Source organism: Pseudorca crassidens, chromosome 2 (assembly GCF_039906515.1).
Source record: "Pseudorca crassidens isolate mPseCra1 chromosome 2, mPseCra1.hap1, whole genome shotgun sequence".
Taxonomy (NCBI): Eukaryota; Metazoa; Chordata; class Mammalia; order Artiodactyla; family Delphinidae; genus Pseudorca; species Pseudorca crassidens.
This window is the reverse complement of record NC_090297.1, coordinates 114,775,330-114,783,577: the sequence shown is the minus strand read 5'-3', so window position 1 is coordinate 114,783,577 and position 8,248 is coordinate 114,775,330. Positions and strand designations below refer to the sequence as shown.

At 39.8% G+C, this 8,248-nt stretch overlaps 1 pseudogene; it reads right to left on the bottom strand.

Annotated features, from left to right (window-relative positions):
• Nucleotides 1-3,536: 3,536 nt before the first annotated feature.
• On the bottom strand, nucleotides 3,537-4,464 carry LOC137219543 (olfactory receptor 10J1-like; annotated as a pseudogene).
• Nucleotides 4,465-8,248: the final 3,784 nt, after the last annotated feature.

Genomic DNA, 8,248 nt, shown 5'->3' with positions numbered 1-8,248 from the left:
GATTTTAATTTTATTTCAGTATCCCAGAGACAATCTGATGATATTGGGCTGAGGCATTGACTTCCATTGAATATTTTAACTCTCAGTTATTGAGTATTTGGTCAAAATATGTCTTAGATGCACCTCTCTTCACTAATATTACTTAAATAAAATGAAATAGAACAGAATTGACTAGAATGAAAAACATCTAAATGCATTGCATATAGTAAGGGTAAGTACTGTTTTGTCAATGTTTTGCTTGTTTGTATACGTATGTGTATGTGTATATATACACAGACATACAGAAAATGTATGCATGCATACTGGGTTATGTTACAGTATGCATTGCTTATTGAGGGCCATGGACCATGGTAAAGAGTTTGAAATCTACTAAACTAGAAGGAGGGAAAGTGTTTGATGTAGAGCAGGACAAGCATTAACTGCTGAAGTTGCTAACAAAAGATAGTAATGCAAAGTTTGGAAGTGTTGTTTTTTTTGTTGTTGTTGTTTTTTATAAGCAACTACAAATACATGACCAGATTTAAGGATGGATACAACAGCAATTAGAACTTAAGTACAAGTGGGAGGGAGGAAGGAGTCAAAAATTAGTGAAATAATATAAAATAGCCAGGAAAAATTGGAGAGGTAAGAATACAGGGATCATGTTAGCTAATAATAATAGGGATAATGATACATTATATTTCTTAACACCTCCTGTGGTTATCACAACAATTTATGCTCTGTTAATTCTACTATATTTGATTCTTACAATAGCCTAATGAGAAAGGCAGAGCCAGCATTGGTAACCCCATATCGTAGATAAGGAAAGATTCCATTACTTCCTTAGGAATACACAGTTGGGAAGGAATAAAGGTGTGTCTTAAATTCAAGTCTTCTTATGATTTTGTGTTCTTCCCAACAAAAGAGGCCAGTTGAGAAATGAAGGGTGGAACCAATATGTCTGGGGAAACTAAGTAAAACAATCACTTTCTGTGCTCATGAGATCACTGAAGCTCTGTATCAGGCTAAATGACTGGGATGTGTCTGGAGGATTAATCATCCAGAAGCGGAATTCCCCTCATCATTCTCCAGGGTGTCTAAAGAAAGAGACTCGACCTTGCACCAGGAACAGAAATAAAAGTGATAGCAGGCAGACAAAAACGGAGAATCAGAAATCTCTGTGGCAGTACCCTCCTCAGATGGATGAGGTTGAACCCTCTGGGTTTCGTTGATATAATTAGAAGTTTACAGAGATTATAGCGCTTTTCTTACTCTAATAAAAATAAAGAATATTTGCCCCTGTTTTGTCATTTGCAAAGGATTTTCACACCTCTTATCTCGTGTTTGTCGTGAGAAACTGACGTTTTATAAATGAGGAAACAGCGGCTTAGAGAAGTTAGCTAATCATTCAAGTATATGTGGTGAATAAGAAGCAGAGCCAGGACTCAAAATGCAGTCTTTTTCTTACAGTGCTTATGTTATATCCACTTTACTCTGCTGGCTTCCAAAAACTGCTACCTAACATTTTCAGTAGCTAACTTTGCCAATATAGATTATTATTAATAAAGTTGAATGAACAGGGCAGCATTTTTGAGGCTATAGTCTAAAATTTAAAAAGTCTTTTTATTTACTGAGTAAAAGTGACCATTGGCAAACCTGGGGTACCTTTATTTTGGGGTTCTGTTGGATTCCACCACAAATTTTAAAAAATACTCAAATTTATGAAAGACCGAACCATAATGGGCTATTTATGAAATTACAATATTTGGACATAACCCTAACTTTTGAAATTAACATGAAGGAGAACACAGCCTGTGAAAAACAGGTCACTTGGTACAAGTAAGACATTAAACTGTCCACTTAGTGAAGTCTTCATCTGGTTACAACATCACTCGCTGCCCATTTCAGACTTTGAGCCATAAAGACATCATGGGAAATGCTCACTATAGTAATATAATGCATGTATGAGTTTAGAGGTAGGAGAGTGAGGGAGTGATTTCTTCTTCATTAGAAAGTTCATAAAAGAGAGATGCTTTAGTTTGGTGTTTTAAAAGGAGAACACCCTGGTTGAGTGGGCAGTGAGGGTGGCAGTAAGGGATTTCCATTAAGTAACAATAAGCTGTAGAAAAGCATGAGAATATGAAATGGGAAATGGGAAGCCACAAGTCACCAGGTGTTCTGTGTGGGACTGGATAACAGGCTGGGGGAGGGGTGCTGGAAGTGGAGGTGACTAGTGAAAGATGGCATATTAATTCAGGTCCTAGGGGGTTTGAAATGATAGTGTTGATGGTTTGAGTCTTTTTCTTTTGTTGAGTCACTAAGTTACCATATGGCTATTTCCTTACCCATCCAAATCTTCCCAATCCTCTCACCTGGCTAATCCTTGTTATAGATTCTCTCTTGTATTCCCATCACTAGACACTTCTTTTCATTCTCCAAGCATCTCCAAAGGCAATACTAATTTTTTTTTTTTAACTGGGTGAACCATTCACATATATTATCACCAATAACCTTTGTACATTCTCATAATATAAATGCCAATATGATTACTTGGTGCTACCTCTTTCTTTAATTAAATTGCCAAGGAATTTTAATCACTTTCCAAAAATGTTTCTATTACATGGTCCTGAAAACTTAAGTTCCAGGTTGGCCATATGGGAGAATGCAGACTTATGTGGAAAAGATCCAGACTTCAAGGACTGATGAATTGTGTAGATGCTTATTATCTCTGATAGCCATTTATTTATTTATTTATTTATTTATTTATTTTTAATAAACTTATTTATTTACTTTATTTTTGGCTGCACTGGGTCTTCGTTGCTGCACGCAGGCTTTTCTCTGGTCGCGGCGAGCAGGGGTTACTCTTTGTTGAGGTGTGCAGGCTTCTCATCGCGGTGGCTTCTCTTGCTGCGGAGCATGGGCTCTAGGCGCGTGGGCTTCAGTAGTTGTGGCACACGGGCTTAGTTGCTCCGCAGCATTTGGGATCTTCCCAGACCAGAACTCGAACTCATGTCCCCTGCATTGGCAGGTGGATTCTTAACCACTGCGCCACCAGGGAAGCCCCGATAGCTATTTATTTATGAGGTCTAAGATGCAAGGAACTTGAATTGTCCATAAAAGAATGACTTCAATTGGGTGTTAAGCCTTTGTAACTTTAAATGGATAAAAGGAAATCCCATGTCCTAAAAGAATGTTATAGAATATATTTAAAAGTTTAGTCCTGCATTGGAATAGCCTCCCCTCATTAATTCGTTCTACTATCTTGATCTTATTCTGTCCTAGCTGTGCAGACAACCCATCTACTTCCCCAAATCAAGTTCTTTCTCCTATATTTATTGCTCCATACCATCTATGCTCTCTTGTCAGATGCAGGCTTGCTTGTGCTTTGGAGAACCTTCTCCCTATCTTCAGGGGCTGGGTTTGTAGTCCTTTTTTCTCTTCTACCCAGCCACTGATTAGTAGGCTGCAGAATTTTCACTGTAGGTGCTGTGGGCACTGCTTTACTTTTTCTTCTCTGTAGAATCTTCTAAGACCTTCTGTGAAACAGGCCCATCTTCTCAGGAAAGCTTCCTGCCAGTGGCCCGGAGCAGAGCATCCTTGACCTCTTTGTTCCTCAGAGCGTACACCACAGGGTTCAGTAGAGGGGTGATGATGGTGTAGGTCACTGAGATCAGCTGACCCTGATCCTTGGTGTTCTCTGACTTGGGCTTGGGGTAGACAATGGAGGCACAGCCATAGTGGACCATGACCACAGTGAGGTGGGAAACACATGTGGCAAAGGCCTTCTTCTGTCCCTTAGCAGAGGCAATTTTAAGGGTGGTGGAGATAAGGAGGATGTAGGAAATGAAAACCAATCCCATGGGAACCAGGATCACCAGGATACTGATGATTAAAGTCAGGATCTCATTGACAGTCATGTCAGTGCAGGAGAGCTTCATCACAGGTCAGATGTCACAGATGAAGTGGGCCAACTTTGTAGCACAGAAAGATAACCTGAATGCAGATGTAACCTGTGTCATGGCTACAACCAGCCCAATGCTGCAGGCCTCCCACACCAGCTGGATGCACACCCTCTTGTTCACGATGACAGAGTACCTCAAGGGGTTGCAAATGGCCACATAGCAGTCGTGCCCCATTGTTGTGAGCAGGAAGCAGTTGTTGATGGCCAAAATGATGAAGAACATCTGAGTGGCACAACCTGCCAAAGAAATGGGCTGACTCAGGCCTGTGAGGTTACAGAGCATCTTGGGTATAATGATGAGTGTGTACATGGTCTCTGAAGCTGACAGCATGCTGAGGAAGAAGTACATGGGGGGTGTGGAGGTGATGAGCAAGGCTAATGATGGTCATAATGATGATACTGCCTGCCAAGGTTGACATGTACAGTGCAAAGAACATAATAAAGAGAGTGAGCTGGTGCTCATGGAAGCTGGAGAAACCCTGGAAAGTAAACTCACTCACCAAAGTGTGATTCTCTTTCTTCATTAAATAATATATGGCAGCTAAGAAAGTAAAAAATTATATAAAGAACCTAGATGGTTGATTTCTGTCAATAGCAAGCTGGGCAGATTCTTTTGGTTCATCTACTTCAGGTCTCTGCTTATTTATATTCATACCCATGCTCATTTCTTTTGGGAATAAACAGTGGAGCAATGTTCTTTGCTCACTAAGGAAAAAATACATGGTTTTTAGAGTCAGGCGGTATAAACTCATATTTTAGTTCTATCATGGGCTAAGTTACCTTGGGCAAGGAATTTACATCTCTAAGAGCAGTTTCCTCACGTTTATATGGATGCAATTGTGATAACATCATAGATTTGTTGGTAGAAACATTTTTAAACTGTTAAGTATCAACTTATATTAGAATTCAAACAATTATTGAATCCATTCAAGTTCAGTGGTGTAATGTCGTGCAAAGCTCCAGGCTCTGTAGCTACCTACTAATTCCCAAGCTTCTAGGGTTTAAGGTAGAGCTCTTGTCACTATGGTTTACACACTGCATTCTCATTTCAGTCTTTCAACTCTGATAGTACTACTCCTCTCAACTTCTGTGCTACAGTCCTCTTCCCTAGACACTACTCATTTTTCAAAGCTACGCAAAGCCCATAACCTCTGTAAAATCCTTTCCTATTCTCTCTCTCTCACCCTGCTCCCTGCCTCCCCCCAGCCCCAAACACGTGTCCTTGCATGGAGGTAGCATACAACTGTATACTAGCTCTTTTGTGTTGAAAGCACCATAGTGCATTTGTGATTACAAAATATGTTCACATACATTATTAAACTTCATCACCATCCAATGGAACAGGGAGGGCGAGGATTATTGTTTCTCTTCAGAAGCAGAGACTGAGGATCAGCTCCGTTTAGGTAACTGCCCGTGGACACACAGGTGTCAAAGGATGAAAATCAAGACTTGAACTCATGTCTTCTGATCCTGTGTCCATTGTTCCTCCCATTACACAAAACTGCATCATAGAACTGTCCCCATCATGGCTATATTATATAGTCTTTGAGAGTAAGGACCAAGTATTTCAACTCTTTATAACCCTATGACAACTGCAATGTAGGGCACAATGTCTGCTGACGGACTCGTTGCAGGTAACTGGTCCATCAAACAAATTGCCTGTTAGAAAGCAGAGTGCTGGGGCACCACAGCGAGCTCTTCTTCAAAGAAGAGGAGTTTTCAATGTTTTTTAACCTCTGTCTCCTTTCCCTCTGTCTATGCCTGTGACAGCAACAAACAATTAAAGAACTGGGCTGAATTTTAACATTGGAATTATAACTCTAGAAGAAAGCTAACACTATGAACATCTAATTGGAAAATATACTGGTAGTGTAACTTTTCTAGTAGCTTTTACCCTATTCCTAAACAAACATATAATTATGTAACAGGTTAGCTATAAAAATAAATTTAATAATAGAATACATGGAGTTGCCTAAAAAGTGCATTTTGCTGGAAGTAAAACAAATTAGCCACATTGAAAAATGACTCACTATTGGGTAAATTTCAAAGGCAAACTTCTTTAGTGCTTTTAAGATTAATCTATTTTTCAGAAATATAACATTTTAAATAAAGGAAATCTACAAAACGGTATTTATAAGGGATTACTGCACAGTTACACTTCAACCCCTCCGAGCATGATATGAAAAGAAATGGTATGAGGTTGAAAGAAAACTTTTATGTTAGACGTCAGGGACCATTTCTTAACAGGGAAAGTTGTTTGGCTTGATGTGTGTACCATGGTAAGTAACTGTAAATGTATCCTATGAGGCTTTATAAATAGTGTCTCTGTGGATTATGATTTGTGTGAAGACAAGAATATAGACAAGGAAACATAGCTGCTAAGTAGCAGAGCCACATTCTTTATTACCGTATTAGTCAAGATAGTCTTTAATTCTGGAAGTCATTATTCCTTAGGATTAGCAGAGGCTCTTTGAAAGTGGTAAATTAAGGCTAAAGAAGAACAAAAATTCATATACACCTGGACCCTTTCCAGCTTAATATAATTTGACCCTTTAACAACAATAAAACCCATACGTGTATTTTATTCCGTATGTGGCTACCTCTGTAAATGACTGAAGTCTTTTCCCAAATCTCACTTACTTTTCTTCCTGCAAATCTGTGGCTCAACAGAAAAATGGAGGTAGAGATCAGAAACGTGGCCCATTGGTCACAAGTATTCACAAATCAAGGTCATGAAACAAAGGCACCTGAACGTGATCCTTCTGCCTGCTTTAGGGCCAGTCTAGGGCTGGAGGTAAAAGGAAAGTTACAGGGGGCTCCTCAGATACTAGATATTCTCTCCAGCTGGGGGAGGAGCTTTTGACACCCAAGAAAGGCTCTCTGGGGATCATCTCTCAAGGTTTCTGGGTGACATTCCCTGAGCACCCTCGAGAGTCACCCTGGGGCTAGAAGCAAGCAGACGACCGGTGCCCAGGGACCTTGTTACATAGAGGGAACATTTACCAGATTATATGGGTTTGTGCTTTGGGACTCTCATGGCACTTTGCACTGCAAGTAGAAACAGCGGTGGCTTATTTGTCAGGTTTTGTTTTTTAAATAAATATTCTATTTTTATATAGTTGGGCCTTGGAAAACCATGGTTACAAAGCCCAAGTGAGCTCTAGCTAAGAGCCTCTGTCTTGGATTCCAGGAAACTATGCAGCTCTCCCTGTAGTCAAGAACCCTGCTCAATATCTTTTTTTCTTTCTTCTTCGTCTTCTTTTCTAGAACTAAAACAGTCAATCTGGCTATTGTTTCTGTCCTATTGTGGGATTCAGAAATGGTAGACCAAAAGCTCAATAGACAGTAGAGACCTCTGCAGAAGGCCAGGAGACCACTGTCTGTGTCTAAAGAAACCTGAGCCAGGATTTCATACCCCAGGCCTGTCCAAGAAAATAGTTAAATGCACAGAGCTTCACAAGCCCAGTCTGGGGTTACCTCCACACTGGTTTACCAGCCCCAAGTCCAGGCATTTTTTCTCCCCCTAGGAGCATCTTATTCTCACTATTTTCCTCTTTTATATTGGTAAAAGACAAACTGAGGCATATTAAAAATTTTAAGCTTTTTTTTTTTTTTTTTAACAAAAATCAATGCAAATTGGGCAGTGCCAAACCAGAAGTTGTTAGGGGTGTCCCAGGGCCAGGAACTCAGGGAGAGACTTCTATAAAGAAAAAGGAGAGGCAAAGTAAGGAGAGTAATGACTGGCTGTAGCTTAAAGCCTGGTTGGCTTTTTGTGATTGGTTGTCCTGAGGCTTTGATTTTATAACCTGGAGGCATTTCCAGCCTTAGATTTTAGTTTGTTTACATAGGCTGCCATGGCATTGGAGGCCCCTCAGTTTGATGGCCTCCTTGTTTAGTTAATTTAACAACATGTACCTTATCTATCTCATGGCCAGATCCTGACAATTCTCTAAGTTAATTTTTCCACACATGGCAAAAAAATGAAGTGCCTGCATTCATACCTTGATAAACTTAAAAAATGCCCCTTGTACTTGGTTTGTTTTTTGGTTAAGTGGCGGGGGGGGGGGGTTGGTTTTTTTGTTTTTGGGGGGGTTTTTTGGTATTCCTGCTTCTCCTTCTCTACTGAATTTGTGGTAGCTTTTAAATTTAGAAAACTATAGAAATAAAGGTTTATAGCAAACATGAAGAAGTTTATAATATTTGCTCTTATCCATATCAGTTTCAGAGACATAAGAGGAAATGCTAGCCAAATCAGGGTTTCTTAGAAAACTCAAAACTTTTCATTAATGAAGTTAACGTCTCAACTTC